Source organism: Equus quagga, chromosome 8, assembly GCF_021613505.1.
Source record: "Equus quagga isolate Etosha38 chromosome 8, UCLA_HA_Equagga_1.0, whole genome shotgun sequence".
NCBI lineage: Eukaryota > Metazoa > Chordata > Mammalia > Perissodactyla > Equidae > Equus > Equus quagga.
In genome coordinates this window covers 5,110,394-5,135,796 of record NC_060274.1, presented here as the reverse complement: position 1 = coordinate 5,135,796, position 25,403 = coordinate 5,110,394, and positions in this window count along the sequence as shown.

The following is a 25,403-nucleotide window of genomic DNA, read 5'->3' as shown; positions in this document are numbered from 1 at the left end:
AATGCCATAGCCAAGAAAAGCTTGTCTCTACCACCAGAACCACTCAAGGCTCCTCCTGCCTCAGATCCTGGTTCAATACCTCTCCCTAATTGCCTGCATTAAAAGCAGGACACACCCTTCCCAGGTATTCCTGCTCATTTCCTGCCCCTGAATGGACCATGTCCTGGGATGAATGACTATCAGAATATCCCCTACCTTTGTCAACCAGGTGATGTTGAGGTTTGGTGATGTTGACCCATGGTTCTATGAGATAAACTCAAAATCATCTAGATTTGGTGCATTCCAGAGATTTGGGATAGTTTATTGTTTTGGGGCCACGTACACGAAATAGTTTTCAATTTAACTTGGCATGGACTTGGAGAGGAGACACAGAAAGCACCAACTCCTGGAATGACAAAGACTACTTCATTTTTATGGTTTTAAAAATCATTCCACTTTCCTCTGCTTTCATTTTAGTCTGAGCAAGGATAACAAAGTTTAGTAAATCCAAAAGCATATTTAGGCAACTCTACGTTGTTATGTCGATGCTGCAAATAAGATTGTTTTATTCAGGGTCAGATCCTGTTTAATACAAATCTCATCATTAATTCTTTGCTTTAGAATTATAAGAAACCTTGTTAAACAGCCCTGGACACATCTGCATGGTTTTTGTTGAGTGCTAACAAGACGACTGTGCTTATTTATTTATTTATTGAATAATAGCTTCTGTTTTTCTTATACAGTTTGCCAATATTAAAAGATAATAGTGACATATTTATATTTCACTGGATTTAATTTGCTAGACTATCGGTCCCTTAGGAAATATTATAATTGTTATAATTATTATTTTCCAAATAATCAAATGCGAGCATCTCAGGATTATTGAGTTAGAGGCATGGAACTGAAAGTGATGATTTGGAGAAAATCTACTTGTAATATAATTTGCAACTGCATTATGCCACTTGCTCTAGGAGAACATGGGTAAATTTATTTGCAAGTAAAATATTTCATGGAATTAATATTAGTGCCATTTTATGTGAGTTGTAAAATTTCAGAGTTGTTTTAGAGACCACTCTAAAACACTAAAATTACTCATATAACATAAATTAATGGTGAAGAAGAATTGTGGTAACTGGTTAAAAAAAATATAAACTTAATGGTTGTGTCCTATAATTTTTTTAATTTCTAGAAAGAGCACATATAACTTATAGCAACAGCATTCTTGCATAAAGTAAACATTAGAATGTCTTCATTTTATGTATTTTATATATGCTTGCTCATGTTTTGTTCATATTTTTATCTTTTTGACCTTTTCATGTTGGCATATGAGAATAAATGTCTTGAATGTGCAAAAGTGTAATTTTAATTGCTGTCCATTTTACGTGAGCCAGAGTCCACAGCACTTCTTGTAAGTGGCATGAAAAGATTGACACATTCCTTGGAAAACTGCTCATGCACATGCTTATCTCTAGTTGTCTAGCTTGCTTCTGACAGGTGTTTTTTACAATTAGAATCCAGGATGTATTCTCATGTCATATGAAGCTTTGTTTTAGAAAAGGCCCCAACAAAGAATGCAAAAACCCAAAGGTGGACATCTGAATGGATATTTCCATTTGTGTTTAATTTGTTGACGTATGCTGAAATTAGTATGTTATTTTGGATTTCTAAGGAAGGACACAGAATCAAGTTTGAATGAGAAAACTAGCTTGTTCTTTGCCACTTTGTAGTCAAAAAGCATATGACAGCATTATAAATTTGATACAGTTGACTTTTAAAAACAAGTATATTATGAGATACAAAAAGAGGACATGATAGATTATGTAACATTAAAAAAAAGTCTTGTAGTAAGCATCCAGCTTAAAAAATAGATTATTATTAATAGTTTACCTAATCCTTTTATGTCCCTCCCTGACTCTGCATCTTCTCTAGAGGTATATCCATTTTCCTGAATTTCAAGCTGATCGTTCCTTTGTTGTCTTTATAGTCTTATCATGTGTGTATACGTCCCTCAACAATGATTTGTTTGAATGCACCTGCTTTAAACTGCAATTAAATGGTCTCTTACTACATGTATTCCTATGTGATATTTCTTTTTCTCAGCTTCATACTCTAGAGATTTCTCCATGGTGATGCATGTAACTCTGGTAGGTTGATTACTTAATTTCTTGTCCCTGCTTTGGAGTATTCCACTGAAAAGATATTTTGCAATTGATTGATATGTTGCAATTGATTTGAATGCCTGCTATTGATGGGCATTTAAATTCCTTGCCTCCTTTTGTTACTAGGAAGAGTGCTGCTGTGGATATTCTTGTATACCTCCAGGTATATTAGAAAATACATGAGGGATATTTTCTCGTGGGGTATGTTTAGTCATAAGGCATTCCTATGTCCAGCTTTACAAGGTAATATAGACTGTATTCCAAAGTGTTTGTACCAAGTTACATTCCCACCACCATGTGTGTGTTTTCATTCCTTTACATCTTTGTCAACACTTGATATTATCAGACTTCAAATTTTGCCAATTTGATGCTAGTGAAATAGATTTAAATTGTGGATTTCCTTTTCATTTGTCTGATTAATATTGTGGTTGAGTCTCATTTCATATATTTGTGGGCCATTCATGTTTCCACTTCTGCAAATACGTGTTCGTGACTTTTTTTTGTTGGCTAATTTTTCCATTGGATTGTTTGTCTTTTTCTTACTGATCAGTTAAAAAAATTAATACTATGGATACAAATCCTTTATTCGTTTTATGTATTCAAAATATTCTCTCCCAATTTGTGACTTGCCATTTCCCATTATGGTATCTTTTGTTGAACAGAAACTTTTTTGTTTTAATGTAACCAAAAATTATCAACCTTTTCTGCTTTTGGGGGGTCTTGTTTAAGAAATCTTTTCCTGCATAGGGATGATAGGATTCCCTTGTATTTTTTTTCTAAAAAGTTCAGCTCAAACTTTATTATTTTTCAATATGAATAACCATTTATTGTAGACTTCATTCCTTCCCCACTCATCTGCAATGCACACTCAGTCATCAATCATGTAAATGGCCGTGGGTCAGCTTCAGGGCTCTCCTCATATTTACTTCTAATTTAGTGCCACTCTGTTTTAGTTACTCCTATTTCACAACACATCTTGATTGCTATTACTTTACTAAATATTTGTAACTTAATTTTTATTACTTTATAGTAAGCCTGTACCTAGTAGGGCAATTATTTCCACCTTGTTCTTTTTCAAGAGCGTCTTGGCAATCCTTGGACATTTGTTCTTCCTTCCAGATTTTAGAAATAGCCTATGAAGTTCCTGAAAACCTCTGCTGGGAAATTTATTGGGATTCCATTGAACCTATAGGTCAGTTGTACAGTAGTGATGTACATTCAACATTGAGTTTTTATTCAAAAATTTGACATAACTCTCTTTTTATTAAATATTCTTTGATACCTATTTTTAAGTGTTTTGTACCTCTTTGATGAGAAGGCATTCAACAGAATGCTTAAAATCTTTATTTTAGGGTGCCAGCCCAGTGGCGTAGTGGTTAAGTTCACACACTCCACTTTCGCAGCCCAGGGTTCAAGGATTCACATCGTGGGCATGGACCTATATGTCACTCATCAAACCACACTGTGGTAGCATCCCACATATGAAATAGAGGAAGATTGGCACAGATGTTAGCTCAGCAACAATCTTCCTCAAGCAAAAAGAGGGAGATTGGCAACAGATGTTAGCTCAGGGCCAATCTTCCTCACCTCTGCCAAAAAAAAAAAAAATATTTTAGGTTCATTCTAAGGTCCTAGATTTTTTTTCTTTCTGTTTAAAATGGTATCTTCTTTGTTGTTGTGTGTGTGTGAGGAAGATTGGCCTTGAGCTAAGATCTGTTGCCAATCTTCCTTTTTGCTGAGGAAGATTGTTGCTGAGCTCACATTTGTGCCAATCTTTCTCTGTTTTATATGGGATGCCACCATAGCATGGCTTGATGAGTAGTGCTAGGTCTGTGCCCAGGATCCAAACCTGCAAAGCCCGGTCCGGCAAAGTGGAGCACATGAACTTAACTACTATGCCACTGGGCTAGCCCCTGGTATCTTTTTTTAAATTATTTAAATAGCTCTGTTGCTGTAGAATATAAATTCAATCATACTTTTGTCTATTGATTTTGGGTAAGCAATTTTGGGAAATTTTCTTATTAATTGTAATAATTTGCCTGTGCTTTATTGAGACTTCTGTAGATAATCATGTTTTCTAAAAATAATGACAATTTGGTTTCTTTTATCCCAGTTTTGCCTTTAATTTCTTTGTCTGTTTTACTATTTACTTATTTTGGTCTTGATCTTAAGAAAATAGTTGGAACTTTTCATTCTTTCAAAGAATATTCAGACATGGCTTGGCATATGCCAGCAACAAACCAACAAAATCCCGGATATCTTGAAGCTCATATTTTAGCAAAGAGAGGAGTGAAGACAGAAAGTAACCAATCAGCATAATAAATAACTAAATTACATCGTATCATAATGCTGATCAGTGTCATGGAGGAAATAGTACAAAGACCTGGCTCAGGTCTGGCAGGTGTTGACACTTCACATTACATGATCAGTAGACCTCAGGGGGGAGATTTGATTAGAGACTGATGGAAGTGAGGGAGTTAGTCATGGCCATATCTGAGGGAGGAATGTTCCAGGAAGAGTTAATACGTAGTCCCTTAGGTGGGAGCATGCCTTCTGTGTTCCAGAGACATCATGGAAGCCAAGGCTAATGTGGAATGATTGAGGGCAGGAGGATAAAGAAGAGGTCAGGGAGGTGGTAGACACTGAATAGTTCAGGGCCTGGGATATTTTAGGAACTCAGGCTTTTACAGGACGTAATGGGGAGTCATGGGAAGGTCTGACAGAGGGAGGCCGTGGCCTGCCTTAAGCTTTAAAAAGACCGCATTAGCTGCACTATTTGGAATAGATGGCGTGTGTAGAATTGGGATGCCGAAAACGAGGCAAGCAGGCCATAAAGGCAATTCCAACACTCCACGTGAGAGACAGCAGTGCTCTGAACAAGACGGTAATCAGTGGTCCAGCTCTTGATATTTTTTGAAGCTACAGTTAATGAGAAGAGGCAGAGAAGAGTTAAGAGTTCTGAACTCTTTGCCAACTGGCCAAGATGGGAGCAGGCTTCAGGTTTGAAAGCAGCGTCAGGAGTTTGGTTCTGAAAATGTTACATTTGAGATGCTCATTTGACATTAATTATGATGTCTACTGTAGGCTTTTTATAGGTGGCTGTTATCAAGTTTAAGAAATTCCTTCTTTTCTTCCTGCTAATACATAGATAGGGCATTCCAGGAGCCAGAGACTGTTAAGCTCCTCAAACTCTTAAGGCATTTAATATTCAGAACAACTCTCTGTATATCAGCTGTCCTATAGTGGTGACTTAGATTCTGGCTAGCCAATTCTCATGTCATGTCATGTGACCATTCACCTGTGCATCTCACACATTCCAATTTAAGTCTTTTTCCTTTTGCCTCCCGTGAATCCTTGAAAATGTCCTTTGGTGAGAGTCTGCTAGTGATGAACTTAATTTTGACTTGTCTGAATATATCTTTATTTTTCCCTCATTCTTGAGAGATATGGAAATCCAGAGTGACAGTTATTTTCTATCAGCTCTTTGAAGATATTAATTACTCTGCCTTATGGCTTCTTTTCTTATTGTTGAGAAATCATTCATTAGTCTGGTTGCAAGTTCTTTGTGCTGATCTCTCTTTCCTCCTTGATTCTTTGGTGTTCTATAGTTTCATAACAATAAGTCCGATTTTTATTTATGCTGATTGGAACTTATTGGGCTTTCTGGATGTAAAGATTGCTACATTACAACAATTCCTGAACATTTTCAGCCATTATCATTATCTTTTGAAAATTCATTCTTATCCATTATCCTTATTTTCTCCTTCTGGAACTCTAGTTAGACAAAATTAAAACTTTTCACTTTCTTTTTTGTGGCTCAACCTCTCTGTCATATTTCTCATCTTTTATTTTTCTCTGTTGAATTCTGGATGACTTGGTCAGCTGTACCTACCATTTCACTAATTATCTTTTCAATTTTCTCCAATCTGCTGTTTAATCCATTAATTTAGTTTTAATTTCATTTGTAGAAGATAAAATTGTAATGCCATTATTTTTCAAATTTTCATGCTTTTAAAGAAACTCTTGCTCCTTTCTTACATTTTTAAGCTCTTATTTCTTTCTCTCTCTTACTTTTCCTTCCTTCCTTCCCTCCTTCCTACCCTCTTTCCTTCCTTCGTTCCTTCTCTCCTTCCTTCCTTTCTTTCTTTTTTTCCCTTCCATGCTTACCTCCTCCCTTTGTCCCCTCCTTCCTTCCACACAGATACTATGACTTTGGGCTCTAAACTGAGTGAAGTTATAAATTCTTCAGGGAGATCTGTCTGCCCATCCAGACAGTACCAAAATTGAGGTCAGTCAATTTCCTTTCTGGACAGTGGCTTTATTCCTTTAGGAGCTCAGCTTTATGAGGGAAAGCATCTTATGAGATTGCTCTCATTGGGCAGGCCTAAGTTTTACCTCCTGTTTCACATCAAAGCGGAAACTCAAGGCCTGCAGGTTTCCGATGAAATCCTCAGGCAAGGTCAACTTTGCTTCTTGCAGTTCTTGCTTATTTCCCAGATTCCTCCTTCTGTGCCAACTCAACAATGTGGCACATAACCATCTATCTATCATCTGTCATCATCTATCTTCCAGTGTTTTGATTGTTTTAATAAAGAAGCTCAAAGTCACCTAGACTATCTAGTCTATCTAAAAATGGAAGATCCATTGAGCATTTTAATAACATAATTTTAGAATATTATGTGCATTTTCATATAAAATAGTCATAATAAATGATGTATCTTGAATATTAGTCTGCAATTTTCCTTGAAGAGTGTATTTCAATTCTATACTTCTAATATTTTATTACTTAAGACTAGGAACTAGCTATATCCTTTGTTATTATATTTTATATTTCTGATATACATTTTATTTCTTTTAAAACTTATTTTCAGAGCCTTAAGCTCTAGAAGCTCAAAAAGTTTTTCCATAATAATAGCTCTTAAGAGATGGAGTTGTGTGTTTGTTTATGGGAGGGGATGATAAAGCTTTTATTTATATTGTTTCTCTCTGGATTTTGTTCTATAATTGTAAACAAATTATGCTTTTTAAACATTCATGTAGATGTCGTAATTTTAAGCACTGACATTTTTTCAACAGTATCCACTAAGCACTTAATGATGTTGCTTGATGAGAAAGGAGAAAATTCTAAAGGCAACAGATATATTAGAAAATGAAGGTATGGGAAGTTGGTCCATTTTATAAGAGAAACATTCTTCTTGGTGGAAGACAAAAATGAAGAGAGGGTTTTAATTCTTTTTTTAAAAGAAGGAGATTTAGAAGGCAAAGACAATTCTATGGTATAACTAAATCTACTGAACTGTTCCTTTAGCTTGGTTAGCCCAAGCATATCTGTCTGAATCCCCTGCTGAAAGACTTACACTTCCAAGGATAAAGTTAAAATAAGGAAGAATTTAGAAGTAGAAGGAAAAGAAACCCAAAGTCCCTGTGTGTTTACCATATAGTGAGAAAGCATGTCTTTTTACCATTTCCCTTCCCTTTAAAAAGACAAATTGAAGGAGGGTATCCCACCTAAAGAATTGTTCACATTGAAGGAAATACTGTCATTTTGTGGTGTGTCCTGGTTCTTTGAAGTTCAAAGGGTGAACACCTACAGTAGGGAGGTCCTTCCTTAGCGGAAAGACTTAGAATTTTGTTTGGGGCAAAGGGGATGAGCCGAACTTCTCTGCCTTGACTTCAGCAGGAATTTGGACATTTAAGTTTGGAGGGAGAGTGTCAGGTCTGAGAGAGAGGGTCATGAGCAGCAATGAATTCCCCAAGGCAGGCGATGTCTGGATATTTGAGATAAGGCTGGCCCTATAAGGCTGGAAACTCTTGGAGCACACCCCAAATCCAGCATGCTCAGATATCCCCAGCACTTCCAGCCTTGTGGGTTCACCTTTATCTTAAATATTTAAATAAATGAGAGAAATAGGAGGTGTATATTTTCTCCATTTTTTGTTTTGTGTTTTCGGTAAAAATAGATAATACTAAGAAGGATATTAACTAGTGGCATGGAGCCTTATATCAAGGTCTGTAGGATTAAAGCCAAGTATTATGAAAATTTATAGTACGTGATTGGAAGGGTTGGGGATGAAGCTCAGGATGAAATGCGTGGATCTTGATGAAATGTGTGTTCTTTTCAAATTAAATAGGGAAGGCTCATGAGAAATTCATGTAAAGCAAGTTTTGATGTAGAGATAGTGAGGAGCTATTGGAAGTGTTCCGGGAGGCTCCATACACTTACCTGAGTTAACTCAGTTATGGGTGTGTTTCAGTTCCTGATTTTCAACTCCCTGTTCAGTATCTACTCATCAACATTAGCACAGGGGAGAAGAGAGGTTTGGCCTACAATGCAGCTGGATGCGTCAAGTCAACAGCATCCATTACTCAGCCTGCTTACAGGGGCGTAGAGCAGAACACGGGGTTTGACTGGGCAATTTTGAACCTCTGAGGGCATGATATAACCAACATTATCTTTCTTTCTAGGCTGTGTAAGTAAATTCTGTTTTTATTTAAGTTATTCCGACAATTATGCAGAAGAGTAATTTATAAAAGACTGATTTCGTCTATAGTCTCCTAAATATGTCACGAAAGCAGCATATCCTATCAAGAAGAAATTTCTCCCCATGGCATAGCACTGCCCAATTAGACCTATTCCTTCATGGCTCTGAGCGCCTCAGGACAGAGTGTTGTTAGCTAGGCATGTTTTATTTATCACACTGCTGTGTATATGTTTATGGTGCCAAATAAATGTTAAATAATAATTCTGGAGATTTTAATGTCTTCCTCAGAAGCATCCCCCATGGGCCACTTTGGGAGATGGACTAGCATTCATTTCATTTTACCACAATTTTGTGTATTTTGAGCAGCCTAGAAATTGGCTAGGTTGATAATAGTCTGAATGTGTTTTACTTTGCCAATACATATTTTCAAAATGTGTAGAATGCTTTCATAAGACTCAGTGGGCTCTTAGGAATTTTTTTATGATGCTGCCTACATGATACATGCTCCTTTGTGGTCCTTGAGTTGATATACACACATGCACACACAAGCATGCACACACACTTTGTATAGATATCTCTGTGTGTGTACATATGTACTTTCATTATTTTATAAAATCTAAAGTATAAAGATATTGTAAATTTATTTCAGAACCGTATGAACACTTGAGCACCAAAATCATGAATGTACCATAATAAACAAATAAATAAGTAAACAAATAAATAAGGAAGAAGGGTTAACTCCTCCTTACAGGAGAATGCTCTGTACTGACTGGGAAACATGGAGCCCTACTGGACTTGGATAGTTAGCATTTTGTAAACATCAAAGTAAAAATTGGATCAGGCCAGAATCATCAATGGATGGTAAATCCAGCAGGAAATTTTGACAAGAGGTATCAGTGTATCTCCCCACAACCTTCTTATTAGTTTCAAAAAAATAATGATGCAGTGGAGAAATTCGACAACACCTTGATTGAGTGGTCACAGTTAACATCACTGATGAGGGACAGATGGTACGAGGTACTGAGACAGACACATCACCTCTGCAGTGTTCTGACTGGGAATGCATATCCTGAATCCAATGAGGAAACATCAAGCATGGTATGAAGGATGTTCTGCTTAAAAAGGGGGGAAGGGACACTGTATTCTTAAAAAATGTCAAGGTCATAAAAGAAAAATGCTGAGGAAATGTTCTAGATGAAAGGAGACTAAAGACCCAAGACACTTAAATGCAATACCTGACCTTTGATTGGATCCTGTTTTGAATGCAACAGAAGATATAAAGGACATTATTGGGTCAATTGTAAAATTAGAGTACAGGCGGTAGATTAGATCAAAGTGCTGTATCAGCATTAAATTTACTAAAATGAATAACTGTGCTGTGGTTCCGTAAGATTTCCCTATTATTAATCAATACACAGTGGAGAATTTAATGGTAAAAATAATACCCTATGGAAAATTAATTTAATCCTTTCTCTGTCTCCTTTCATATATAAAAATTGCTATATATAATTCATTTTCTTCATTATTAGGCATTCTATTTACAATTTATAAAACCTGAGTTAAGTAAATATTTGCCTTATGAGGAATATAGAAAATATTTCCATGGGAAAAATAGCATTTCCTCACTTCCTTTTTCCAAAAAGTCTTGCTGCTAAAGCTGTAAGAATATTTTAACATAAGCAGATTTTTAAAATATCTATGTATTATGCTCACTTTCTCCATTCTTTATTTTTCTTGTGTCTTGATTTGCAGAATATAAGCTGAAACTCACAAATACCCCCGTGAGTTACCCTACAGCTCCTGCTCTCTTTCTTTAAAAAAAAAGATTGGCTCCTGAGCTAATATCTGTTGCCACTCCTCTTTTTTTTCTTCTTCTTCTCCCCGAAGCCCCCCAGTACATAGTTGTATATTCTAGTTGTAGGTCCCTCTGGCTCTGCTATGTGGGATGCTGCCTCAGCATGGCTTAATGTGTGGTGCTGGGTCTGTTCCCAGGAGCCAAACCGGTGAAACCCTGGGCTGACAAAGCAGAGCACATGAACTTAACCACTTGGCCATGGGGCGGCCCTTCTTCTGCTCACTTGAGCTTGCCAGGGTCCCAACATCCGTTGGCAGGTCAAGAGAACAGTGTGGGAAGCGGATTTTATTTTCAAATCCAGAATGCCAGACTGCTGACAATAAACACATGCTTTTTTCCTCCCTTTTCAATCTTCCGTCTCACGCCCTTGCCAAAGGTTCCTGTCTCTGACCTCTGCCTTTCCCTGTCCCCTAGCATTGTGGTGACTTCATCCAGCATGTGTAATGCAGGCCTTAAATCATGCAAACCCAATTAAATGATGTCATTCCCTAGCACCCTGACCCAGCGCATCGTGGTTTCCGACTACGCACCAACCAGTCCTGGCAACGCACGATGGGCCTGGGCCTCCATCTGTTTCTTAAGCTGGCTTCTTCCTGAGTAGTTTTACTGAAAGACAGTGGATGCCAATGCATCAGAAGCTCCTTTCCTTGTTGCTCATCCGCACAAAATCTCCCAGTCATCTGCGAAAGGAATGCTGAGTGGCTTTGTTGGAGAGGGAACAAGATGACGGGTGTGTTAGCACAAATGAAACTTTTGTGTCTAGAATGAAAAACTTCTGAGCGCGTTCACCGATGGCTGGTGTGCCAGGGAGGTCCCAGCGGCTGGCTACTGCGACTCGTGCACAAATGTGGACAGAGTGCTTGATTTGGTGGTTTCAAACAAAATGACTCAAATGTAATTATTAAAGCTTATTAATATATTTGTTCTGGGTCAGTAACCCTTTACCAGCAGCAGGGGCTTTTTACGTGAGGACCATCAGGATTAGAGCTCTCTATTTGGAATATTTTGATTCTTCCCTGGAAGTAGGAAGAAATCACCAGCAAACTGCTTATTTTAATCATTGTCCCCTGTTAAGAACCACTTGCTATCTAATTTTTAAAGAATTAATTTAATTTTGCAGAAGAAGTAGTGTAAGAGCAATGATGCACAAGGCATCAGCACCCACCACCACGGAGCTGATGTTTAAAAGTGAAATTGTGGGCCTCATCTAGTTGTAGTGGACAGACAAGTGGTTTCAGAAAGGCTCATACAGGCAAAAGTACAAGAGACAAAAATAGAAAGCAAGAGGGAAAACTTTAAAAGAATTTCATCTAAAATTTTACTTGTGTACAGAGGAACAAAATTTTTTTTCAGTACCTTTCTTCTTAAATTTTTATTAATGTTTTAAAAAATTTTGGACATGGGTATTAAAAACAAGTCTTTTCCTAGACTAAATTTTTGATCCAAGAAGTTTGGTGAATTTGTCAATTTAAAAGAGATATTAAGGGGCCAGCCACATGGCCTAGTGGTTAAGTTCATGTGCTCCACTCAGCTCCCCAGAGTTGTGCATGTTCAGATCCTGGGCACAGACCTAGCACCGCTCATCAAGCCATGCTGAGGCAGCGTCCCACATAGCAGAGCCAGAATGACCTACAACTAGAATGTACAACTATGTACTGGCGGACTTTGGGAAGTAGAAGACAAAAAAAAAAAAGAAAATTGGCAACAGATGTTAGCTCAGCTGCCAATCTTTAAAAAAAAAAATAAAGAGGACTGAGGGAGTGTTTTTCTATGTAAGATCCTGAAAACCCGTATCCTAGAATTAGAAACATACCTCTTTGTTATTAATAGGCTTTTATTTCACTTTCTTGCTGCCTTTTAAAAATGTAGGTGTACTCATTAAATTGCCCAAATCGACATGACTCTAAGTTGAATTTAGACTCTTCACTGTATGCAGATGAGGTTGTAAATTGTCATGTCTGTTGTCGTTTTTTCCTCTTAAAATTCGTATTGGTACGATTTCATGTCAGTTGTTGTGACTATATTTGCTTAATGGTGTTTAATCTTGCTCTAAGCTCATATGTGAAAAATGAATTAATAAGCAATATTTAAGCATGTGAGTATGACTGTTTCTGTGCTACTATAAAGCACAAAACAATATTCACCATAAAATGAGAAATTTTTGGAGGAAGAAATCTGTGTGTCTTTTGTTGGGGGAGAATCTTGAGGTCTGTGTCAGCTCTACGTGCAGTCAGTGGGGTCATGCTGATCAGTGCTTCTGTGTTCACCATGGATGCAGGTAAGATCGCATGTCCTTCCTGTACAGAGTCTCTCTCTGGGTTTATCCTTGAACATGCTCTTCCACACACGCTCTTTATGATTCTCTTCCGTTTATACTCGTTAAAAGCAATGTTGAGCATGTACCCCATGCTTCATGCTGTGCTAGGGACTGGGATAGAGAGAAGAATGCCACCAGCCCCTGCCTTCAAGGGGCTCACAGTCCACTGGGACAGGAGAGATGGCAAATAAGCAGTTAAAGCTGTACTCACAGCCTCCTGAGCAGCCTGGGCAGGGTCAGGGCTCCAGGCTGTGTTGCCTTGCTGAGCAAAGCTCCTTCAGTCCCCTGGGGACTCTACTCAGGGCTCTGCTTCATTAGCCTGTGCTTCTACCAACCGAGTTCCCTGTTCCACAGGTCCTGATTCGCAGCAGATATAGTGTGTGAATGTCTTGAACATGATAACAGTTCCTCTGCATTATGGATTTTGGTAGATGGATGAAAGAATAATTCCTAAAGCATAAATCCTATCTGCTGTGTTTCGAAAGGCAGACATCTCCTAAACTCCAGGGTACAGATATCCAAGGGGTGCCTGGTAACTTTCAGCCAGGAATAGAACTCAAGAGAATTTATTGAGCTTTCATCGTATACTGTAATACACCATAACAACAGATCTGTAAAATCGTGTTGTTTCTGAGGTTATAATGGGAAAAAGACTTTCAAGTAAGTAAAAGGGCTACTTGACGCTTTTACTGAATCTGGGCTGTTAGACAAGACATAGCACAAACACTTTCCTTTATTAGGGTGAAGTCAACATACTTGTTTATGGGGTAAAAATGACCCTTTGAAGAATTCTTGTATCATAACCCACAGACTCAGCATCCTACTCAAATTCAACAGAAATTACAAAGTGAAGAACTGGGAGAGCTGAGACCAAATGCATCCAGGACCTGCCTGGGCATCAGAGTCAGCTAGAGTGCTGGTTAAAAATGCATATAACCGGCCGCCACTCCAGACCTCTTAAATCTAAATGGCCAAGAAAGGGGCCAGTGAATTGTGTTTTTAAACCTCTTTGGGAGGATGATTGAAGATTCACATGCAGTTGCAAGAAATAGTTCAGAGCCGTTCCATATGTCTTTCACCCAGTTTCCCCCAGTGCTAACATCTTGCATAATTATTGTACAAAATCTCCACCAGGATATAGCCACACATTTGTGTGTGTGCACGTGAGTGTGTGTGTGCATCCAGTTCTATACAATTTCACCAAGTGTGCAGATCTGTGTAACCACCAGTGAAGATCCAGAACTGTTCCATCACCACAAGGCTCCCACCTGCTACCCTTTTAAAGCCACATTCACCTCTCCCCACCCCCATGTCCCTAACCCCTGTAACCACTACTCTGTTCTCCATCTCTATAATTTTGTCATTTCAAGAATGTTCTATGAATGGAATCATACACCATGTAATCCTTCAGGATTGTCTTTTTTTCACTCAGCATAATTCTCTGGAGGTTCATTCAGGTGGTTGGATGCGTGAAAAGTGCATTCCTTTTTATTGCTGAGTAGCATTCCATGATGTGGATGGACCATGGTTGGTTCAACCATTCACCTCTTGGAGGACATCTGGGTTCCTTTCAGTGTGAGGCTGCTATAAATAAAACTGCTATAAACTTTCAGTGTTTTTACTATTTTTAAATTTTTTTTATATTTTAGTCATTCTGAAGGTGTGTAGTGATATCTCATTTTTTTTTCTTAAAGATTGGCACCTGAGCTAACAACTGTTGCCAATCTTCTTTTTCTTCTTCTTCTTCTTCTCCCTAAAGCCCCCCCAGTACATAGTTGTATATTCTAGTTGTAAGTGCCTCTGGTTGCACTATGTGGGACGCTGCCTCAATGTGGCTTGATGAGCGGTGTCATGTCCGCACCCAGGATCTGACCTGGTGAAACCCTGGGCTGCTGAAGGGGAGCCCATGGACTTAACCACTGGGCCACGGGGTGGCCCCTATCTCATTTTCATTTCAATTTGCATTTCCCTAAGAGGCTAATAATGCTCAACATCTTTTCATGTGCTTACCTGCTATTTGCATTTCTTCTTCTGTGAAATATCCCTTCATACTTTTTGCCCATGTTCTAGTCGGAGCATTTGTTTACTGTTGAGTTTTGAGAGTTCTTTGTATATTCTAGATAATAGTTTTTTGTTGGATACGTGGTTTGCAAATATTTGTTTACTAGCCAGTGGTATGTTTCTTAATCTTCTTAACAAGGATTTTTGAAGACCAGGATTTTTAATTTTTACCAGGTATAATTTATATAATTTTTATTTTATGGCATATGCTTTTGGTGTCAAAGTTAATAACTCTTCACCTAGCCTTAGGTCCTGAGATTTCTTTCATTGTTTTGGAAAGTTTTATAGTTTTCCATTTAAGTTTGTGATCCAATTTTTGTATAAGAAGTAAGGGTTAGGTTGAAGTTTATTGTTAATAATTTTTTGCCTATGGATGTCCAATTTTCCAGTACCAGTTATTGACAAGACTATCCTTCCTCTGTTGCTTTTGTACCCTTGTAAAAGATCAGTTGGGCATATTTGAGTGGGTCTATTTCTGGGTTCTTTGTTCTGTTTCGTTGATCCGTGTGTCTACCTCCCTGCTATACCACGTGGTCTTGATTATTGTCGCTGTATAGTAAGTCTTGAAATTGGATGGATTTTCTCCCACTTTATTTTTGTGTCACAAAATGTACCTTTGCCTTTCCATATAAATTTTAGAATTAGCATGACTAAGTCTACAGCAAACCTTGGTGGGATACTGGTAGAAATTGTATCAAACTTGTAGGTCAGTTTGGGGTGAATAGACATCTTTGCTATGTTGAGTCTTTCAATCCATGGGTGTGATATTTGTCTTTATTTATTTATATCTTCTATGATTTCTTTTATCAACATTTTCATTTTCATCATATGGATCCTGTATAATTTTTTAAGTTTATACCTATGCATTTCATTTTCTTTGGAGTAATTGTAAATTTTGTTGTTTTTAATATTGGTTTCTACATGTTTAGTGTTAGTGTATAAGAATATGGTTGATTTTGTGCATTGGCTTTGTGTCTTTGCTGAGTTCACTTTTTATTTTTCTGAGCTTTTTGCTATATTCCTTGGGATTTTTCTGCATACACAATGATGTCATCTGCAAATACATACAGTTTAATTTTTTCTTTTCAATCTGTATGCTTTTTATTTCTTTTCTCTGAATTATTGCACTGGCCAAAACATTTAATATTATGTTGAATAAGTATGGTGAGAACACACATCCTTGCCCTGCTCCTAACTGTTGGGAGAAATTATGCAATATTTTGTCATTAGGGATGATATTGTAGGATTTTTGCAAATGCTCTTTGTCCAGTTAAGAAAGTTTCCCTTTATCCTCTGTTTTCTGAGAGTTTTCATCATAAAAAAGATTTATGATAGGTTTTCATGATAGATTTTGTCAAATTTCTTTGTGTGTCAATTAGTATGGTCACATGACTTTTCTTCTTTAGCCTACTGCTATGATGAATTGCACTTATTGATCTTTGAATGTTGACCCAACCTTGCATTCCTGGAATAAATGTCATTTGACCATTGTGTATAATTCTTTTTATATATTGCTGAATTGGATTTGTTGAATCTGTATTTTTCATGTACCTGTTTTTTGGTAATTTTTCAATTGGGCCTGGTTAAAAAATACTGGTTTAATAAGTGTGTAACTTATAGTCCCAATCTACCTTTTAAATTGAACAAGTTTATTTGTTAGCAAAAGGAGTTTTCTGATGGCCAAGTAGAAGACTATGCTAGCCCACACCTTAATTTTGTAACAATATCTCTCACTGCCATCAGGCACCAGACCTGTCCCAGAAATTCACCAACTGCTGTCCCCTTGTGTCTAATAAATTCACAGAGCAGTCTACTGCCACTCCATTAGAGAGAATATTTTTCAGTCTGGGGTATTTAGACATGTTTTCATTATTGACTAGACTCATCATTCAGAGGTCATAGCAGAAAAAATGGATTATTGGGAAATTTTAAATTGAAGTTTTTTGATTTGGTTTTGTATACTACATTTTTATTAAGTAATTTATTTGCTTAAGAATTGTTGATTTATTGAATTTCAAGTAAAAAATTATATTGCTTTCTGTGAAGATTGCAAAGTTCGAATAGACATAGAATAATCATTCTTTATTATGTTATTCATTTAGTTATTCATACAATCAAAAACATACTTGAACGCCTAGTAATACAGGAACTATAGTGGACAGCAAAAATAAACCAGGTCGTGATCTCCTGAAACTTCCATTGTAGGACAGTGTATGGTGGCATGTGTGGTAGTGGTGGGAGCTCATAGTACAGTAGTTATGATGTGGTATATATATGACTAATACAATACCAGGCAGAAGTTTATGCATAATCAGGGGTAGTGTCTAGTGACCTGGAAGTTCACCTGGAAGAGGATAACATTATGTTTACTTTGGAGCTCAGCTTCCTGAGGAAGATGTCTTTTGAGCTAACCTTGAAAGATGAGGAGCAGAGAGGGTGTTCGTAATGGGAGGACAGAGTGGGGCATTCCAGCCTAAAGGGCAACATGGCAGAAGGATGGAGAGTGTTTGGGAGGTGAAGAGATAGCACAATTAGAGAACTGAGAGTAGGAATGAGGATTATGACATAAGGTTAAGAATTTAGAACTTAACAAAAAATTGTTAAAAAGTTTACCATCCTTTAGATATTGGGAGCCACTGGGGAAATTTAAACAGGATAGAGACATGATCAGACCTGTTTGAGAAAGACCACTTCATTAGCAATGAGGAAGCTAGACTGGTGATGGAGCTGTGGAGACACAGTGAGGAAAGAAATTAGGAAGCTGCTACAGGGTCCTAGCAAGAGCTGATGAGGCCTGACCCAGGCTGTGCAGTGAGAACAGTAGAAAGAGAAAAGGCAAAGACGTTGGTAAGTGAAGACTCATTGTGATGTGTAGGTAATAGTATAAGGGAGTGAGATAGTGAGTGGAACTGAGGTGGATAGCTCCAAGGTTTCTGGCTTGAACAAATGGGTAATTAGTGAGAGCATTATCAGACTTTGCAAGTACCCAAAGAAAAATGTTTGGCAGAAAGTTAACGTGTTTGATTTTGAATATGCAAATTTGTGATCCCCAAAAAGGAAATATTCATATATAGACATACACACATAACAATTAATCAAAAAGAAAAATATTGGGCCAGCCCCATGGCATACTTGTTAAGTTGGGCGTGCTCTGCTTCAGTGGCCCAGGTTCGAGGGTTTGGATCCCAGGTGTGGACCTACACAACTTGTCAGCCATGCTGTGGCAGCAAATCACATACAAAAAAGAGGAAGATTGGCACAGATGTTAGCTCAGCATGAATCTTCCTCAGCCAAAAAAAAAAAAAAAAAGAAGAATATTGAACTGAATTAAGATTGTAAAGAAATGATAGATATGGTTTGGGAAATAATTGAAAATCTAGGGAGACATAGATCTCAAAGAACAAGGGCATGTAGTGAAATGAGGAATATATTTTTAGTGTTTCTTTCTAAATATATAGAAAGAACAAAACAGAACACTTCATCATTCTCCATCACGGGGTCTTTGCTTGATGTGAGTTGATGCCTGGGTTGAGAGAAGCTTTAGCTGGAAACTGATGACTTCTGTGTAACTAGTCAAGCAAGCTTGTTGAAGGTCTTTTGAGCACACCACCACAAAAATAAAACAAGCAAGGCAATAAATAAAAACACCAATAAATACAAATAAATAAGTGTACATTTTAAAAATCAACCATCCTAAAATGTCACATTCTACTTTGATCATGTGATTTCTTTTTAGAAAAACTATTCAAATAAAGCCACAAATTTGTAGGATTCTTGGTTTGCTTCCACTTCATCTTCTACTTTGACATTTTGATGTCTTCTTACATGAACTCCTTGTAACTAACAGGCCCCGGGTCCTAAAGCATACTTTCCCTTTTCTTGCTGGCTTTGGTGAGAATTCCCATGTGGATTCGGAAATGATCTTTCTTACTTTGTTTTCAAATTTCTACTTTTTAATGAAGGCCTAGATTAAAATCCTTTGGCACGTCCACGGATCCAAGTCTGAGATGTCTTCCTCTTTGGAATTCTGATTTTAATTCTATGACACGTCCATTTGTAGTCTCTTTGGATCTGCTGTGTTGTATACCTCTGAGCAGATGACATGCTCATGGAGGGCCTCACACAGTTCCTGGAAGCCACCACACCTGTGTCTCTAGTGGAAAAGTGCTTAATTAACATTTGCTCTTCATAATGATGATAATGATTGTGATGACCAGCCCTTCTCCTCATTATCATTTATTATTATGATTTTCTGGCTCCTCCAACCCCTAAAAGAGAATTTTCTTGGAGTTTGTGATAAGTGGTGTTTGTAGCATCATGGGTTCCAAATTTGGAGTAAGGGGATCACTCATGCCTTTCTTAAACACATAATACTCTTCCCTCTGTGCGGTTTAGAAGACCAGAAAGAGGAATTGGAATACTGCTTTACAATAATTTTCATCAGAGTAACATTTCACCAGAAAACAATAAACCAGAAAGTTGGCTGTGGACATTTCCAAGTCGATTAAGCTGGCCTATGGCAGGGGCGTGGTGCATACTGCTACTTGACAATTTCAGATAATTTAAAAAATGCAGACTGTGTGCCATCACCCTCTCACCTTTTTTTTGTTGTTTTTTTTTTTTGCTTTAACTTTCCTGAACTGATACATGTTATACTAGGATAATAAAGAATCCTGGAAGGCTGTGACCACGGTTCCTGAGGAATCTCTGGTGTCAGCCCCAGTTGGAAGTTGCCCAATTATATTGTGGAGTCTGGTTAATGGTCTGAACTAATCAAGAGAACTCAGAAGGTGGGCGCAGTTCATTAATCCGGTTGTACTCATTTCTTCATGCTCTGAGCCCTGGAGTGTTAGCTATTTTTGTGTATTCTTGAGTGAGCAAATGAAAAGAGATGAGAAGATGAGCTTCTATGAGCTTACAAGGGATTGATATACAAGGAGATGTTTTTGTGAGTGACAGTATGACAGGAACTTTTTCCTTTGTTAATGCAGGCCCTCTGAGAAGCAAATGCCAAGAGAGCATCTCATATGCAGGAGATTTCTATGGGAGTGTCAGTGAAGGAGAAAGGGGAAACAGCAGAGAGATGTGAGGAGAACTTCAGACAGTGATGCTGCTCTGGCATCTGTCAGAGGAGAGGGAGGAAGAAAAGTGGGTGGAAGAGCTTCAGATGCAGCACAGTTTAAGAAAGGCTCAACAGCCACTGGTGAGTCCCTGAGCAGAGGTCGAGCACTAGAGGGGAGGATGCCCGTGTTGGCAGAAATGTCCCCATCCCGGTGCCTTGGCATGCACCAGGCAGTGTCTGGGAGTAGCCCAGGGATAGATGACATTGACATGGTCACCATGGCAGATCTGAAGGTCAGCAGGAAGAGGTGGCCATCAACCATGCTCCTTACCACAGGCCATCTTGAAGGGGAACATCAATGGCCGGACAGTTCCTCCTTGCGCTGCACAGATCCACTTCTCATGCATGTCTGGGGAGCAGTTCTTATAGTTCTCATAAGCTGCTCTTCCTGAAGGGAAACTTAGAAGAGAGAGGTTCATGTGATGGACTGCTGCTAGTCTCAGGTTAGTACCTTGTGCTCGTCGCCCCATCCTCTGCTGTCCATTCTCGTTACCCTGCTCTGAGCTAGCACTTCTGCTGTCTTGGTGGCTGAACTCGTTTCCTATGGCTGCTAGGACAAAGCACTCCAAACTAGTGGCCTAAAACAACAAAAAGTCCCTCCAGTTGTGGAGGCCAAAAATCTCAAATCAAGACATCAGCAGGCTGTGCTCCTCTGAAGCCCTGAGGCATGATCCTTCCCTGCCTCTTCCAGCTTCTGGACTCCTGGATGTTCCTTGGCTTTTGGCAGCATCACCGTCATCTCTGCTGTCTCTATTTTCACATGTGTCTGTGTCTCCTCTCCTCCTCTTATAAAGAAACCAATCATTATGACCTCAATAAAATAATCGGGGAAAAAAAAAGAAACTGATCATATTGGAATAAGGCCAACCCCAATTCAGTGTGACCTCACCTTAACTTGCTTACATCTGCAAAATCCCTATTTCCACTTAAGGTCACATCCCCAGGTACCAAGGGTAAGGACTTTAAAGTGTCTTTTTGGGGGGACACCATTCAACCCATAACAGTGGCCTACCTCGTGGGATGACTAACATCTTCATTCCTGATGGACTAGAGACTTTGGTAATCACACCATTCTCTGGCCAGAGTTGTTGCACATGTCCCTTCACAGTTATAACTGGACAAGAGACAGCTGAGGGCATCTCCTGGTTCTGCATGTATTTTCCCCTGCCCTCACTGTAGAAAAGCAGGCCTACCTTCCCCTGTTGCTCAGGATCAATTCCCTCATAAAGATGGTGACCTCATTTCTTCCCTGCTGGTCCTTGGACATCAGGAGTCCATGTGTCCAGGTGGCAGCCACAGTTTATGGTTCAATGGAACCTTTCCTATGCCCCCTGAGAAAGCTGACTAGAACCTCCCTCCCTGCTGATCTTGGAGTTGCAAGGATGAAAATAGCAACTCTTCCAGTGGGTCATGGGGAGTGATATTAAATGGGTCCATGCCTGCTTTTGCCCTTGGTTCCCCAACCCACATCTTCTTCCTATTGGAGATACACCACCATGTAGAGGGCCTCAAGTAGTGCACATCTTGCATCCTGCTTTGGCACCTCATCCTTGTAGAGAATGGCCTCCAGGCTAGCTCTACCATTGTGCCTTCAGTCAGCTGTTCCACCACTCCAGGAGGCTGACTCCCTCTGGACCATGTGGTATATAATATAGACAATGGATTCCATGGTCACGGGCCCACTCCCACACATCCTTAGCTGTGAAGTGGGTCATCTGGTCAAGAGTATTGATGGATATTAGTGCTGGCTGAGACTCTGTGGATACGAAAGGCAAACTCGTGCCCTAATAAGCTCGTGCAGCTCACTCCTGCCCACTTGTCCTGCTTGAGTTGTTCCCAGATGTATCATTTCAAGACTAGTTTTGCTGTTATCAACTTAGCAGACAGGACAAGTGGTGGGGGCAACTCAGGTGGGACCTGAGCACCTGCAGCTTTGCAGGGAGAGGCTTCTGCAGTGTCTTCCTACATGGGAGCATGTTAGCTCTTCCAAGGGAGGGAGCATAAACACTGCAAGCTCTGAGATTTTGGGGGTTCAGCAGAGCAAAATGCTCAGGGCCATCCACCCAGATGTCTCCATCCCATGTTTTGGGATCCTGTAGGTTTTCCCAACTGGGACATCTACTCAGCATATCAGACCTGACTTAGGTGAATATTTAAACATCTCTCCAACTCCAGCTAGCAAGTCCTGAGTCTGCTTCTCAGCTGTGTCTTCTGTTCTACTTCAGAGCCTCTTAGTAAGCTCCCAAAGAAGCCTGCTGCCTCTTAGCCTTTAATTGTGGTTAACTTCCTTCATTTTTTCATTATCCATCTCTAGGGCATCATTGCAACTTAATAAGAACCAACCAGCATCATGTCCTTAGAAGTACTTTTCCCTTCCTATTCTTCAAGTGCCTAAATGGTCACACTATCAAGGACTTTCCCCCGCTCCAAGATGTTTCCTCAGGTCCCCATCAGTGAAATACTCAGCAGTTGGGCTGCCACCTTGTACCAGGCATTATGCATGCCCCACCTTCCATTCAGGATGGGGTCTTCCTTGTCAGGCATTATGTGACCCAGGCCCCAAACCTCTACTTACCACCTGTTTTGTCAGATCACTTCTGGTACCACCTGGTATCAGTTCAGGTCCTTCAAGAAGCAAATTTCAAAATAGAAGTAGACGTGCATAGTAGTCGTCCAGGGCTACTCAACATAGTACCACAGACTAGATGGCTTCAACAACAGGAATTCATCATCTCACAGTTCTGGAGGCTAGAAGTCCAAAATCAAGGTATCAGCAGGGTTGCTTCCTTCTAAGGATCGGGCCTTTATCTTTGGCTTCTAGACAGCCACCTTTTCCGTGTGTCTCTTCATGTAGTCTTCCCTCTGTGTGTATCTGTCTCCAAATTTCCCATTTTTCTAAGGACACCAGTCATATCAGATTAAGGCCCACCCTAATGACTCATTTTAACATGATTACCACTGTAAAGACCCTATCTCCAAATAAGGCTGCATTTTGAGGTACCGGGGGTTAGAACTTCAATATATCAATTGGGGGCCACAATTTGTCCCATAAAAACATGCAAGAAGTTATTGGGGGCAATGCCTGTGAAGAGTAAGAATAGCCAGGCTAGGGGGTACCTTCAGGCTGTGGGGAAGTTCTTGAAACTTCAAGGAAACAGGAGGAGGAGGACTGGATGGGAAGAGCTTCAGATTGCCAGGCAGTTCGGAGGAAATCTCGGCCACGTCATGAAGCAGGGTCCCTGCGCAGAGGTCATCCCCTGTTGTTAGCAGACACCACAGAATAATCTATTCCTTCTTGAGGGCTCTATCTTCCTTGACTAGAGTTTCAGTCAAGGAAGTTTTAAGGATCCTGGGTCCAGTAGATTTGTGCTTTCCACACACGGAGAGCATAGTGCTTGTACCGTAGCTGATTAAATATTTGAGAAGTAGGTAGAAGAGAGAATTAGAAGGTGGTGACCAAGGACCCAGGAATTGGATATAGGCTGACTACAGATCAGGTGGCAGATGCAAACGAGAAGGAGCCCTGGTGACAGAGGAAAGAGGGCAAATCGATGTCTGCATGACAAAATGGCCTGACACGCTGGTTTTCATGGGAGCAGTTGTTTGGATTTTCTGGAAGCTGCTTTTATCAGGTTGTTTAATATTGGCTTTTTGATACAGTGGATATAAAGCATATCAGATTTATTTATTTGTCATTTATTTATTTCCTTTCAGGAGGTCAAGATAACTGTATTCTCCAGGAAAAGAAAGAAGAGTAATGAAAACTTCTTTCTATTCACCATCAATTTTTTTGAGTTGATTTGGCATAGCTGACGCCTTAGCGTTTATAATTGCATTCCTTCAACGATAGGGAACTCCAGAACTTTGGGCATCTTCGAAACATGTCAACTTGTTTTCCGCTGCCTCTCCACCCAGGTCACAAGTCCTTGGAGACTTTCCCTCCCTTTTTGTCTTTCTTTTCGAGAAGGCTATGCAAAGTTTGGAAAGCTTCCTCTAAACTTTGCAATTGGGTACATTTTCAAAAGCAAGACCTTACTTCTTGTGAGAACTATTATTCTTCCTCTCCTGTCCTCCACCAGAAGCACAGACCGTTTTTTGCAGTTTTCAGCGTGAAGGATGACAGATTTGTTTCTCGAGGCCCCTCGTTCGTTCCCGCCGGTCTCGCCAGGTTTCTTCCCTATTCACGCTGTCCTTTCCCAACGACACCAACCCCAGAGTGGGGCCAAACTGGCTTCGTTCCTCCTTTCATTCTTGCCCTCCCTTTCAAGTGATTTCTACTTTTTATGCAAAAACTAAAGTGTAGAAGGCCCAGTGTTGCCATGGTAGTCATGTTGCTGTGGACATTTAGTGGATTTGAGTTTTAAATTTTGAAAAAAATAAAGGCCTCAAAGAAGCAGGAGGGAGACTCTGAGAGAGAGAAAGAGGAGAAAAATAAAAGAGGGCATTGGCCTAAGAAGGGGAGAGAGCAGGGAAAAGCAGGGCAGAACCTTGAAAATACATTCGAGGTGACATCATTGCCTTTCCCACAGAGGCCATTGACTTGGGAGGCACAGCATCCATTCACTATCCTAAAGCTGGCTCTCCAGGGCTGGGGGAGCCACCTCTCTTCCTGAATGCCTTTTTTGTTGGAAAACAGTGGACTGTTTCTGAAGGCCTGCATAAATGACTGAGTAATTCACTGCAGTTGCCAGGAAGTCTGAGCCACTTGTGAGCTAACAATAGTGAACTTTATCTCCCGCCCCATGCTGGAAGCTCCAGCTGTAGGTCCGAATTCTAATAAGGGCTTTGCTCATGCCTCTGAGGTTATGGTAATATTTTATCCATCTTTTTTCATTAAGACACAGTCATTGCTACTATTGAGAACTGGAGGCAAGTCCTGAGGAGTGAGGTGGGTTGGGGGGCGGGGGTGGTTAGGGTGTGTGAGGGGAAGAGGATGAATAAAAAAATAAGAGGAAGGAAGAAAGAAAATAGCTTCTCTATTAGTTTGACTGATTTGCTATTTAATATGACACTCTAAATTGACTTAGAGGAGAGAAGAGAAAAATTTCATTCTGACCTATAAATCCCTGAGCCAGGAAGATTACTTTAGGGAATTTTCCATGTTTCAAATTCTGCTTCTCTTGTCTTCTTTTTAGCAGAACGGTCAGCAACTGAGGCTGGTGATGTACTCAGAATTAGCGTGAGGCTGTTAGGTTTCTCTCCACTCCCATATTTGTAGGCAAGTGCCTATGTTTATGTTTTTGCAATTTCATATCCGGGATATTTCAATACTTTCTTTAAAAAGTGATTCTCAGCTAAGTGAAAACCTGCAGTAATTGTTAACTCCCTGACTCGTGGGTTCTGAGAACACAATCCCAAAAGTGCCAGCAAAGGGGGGTCAAGGCCATTCACCTGCTGGGACACCCTAGAAGGTTGATTTATAGCAACT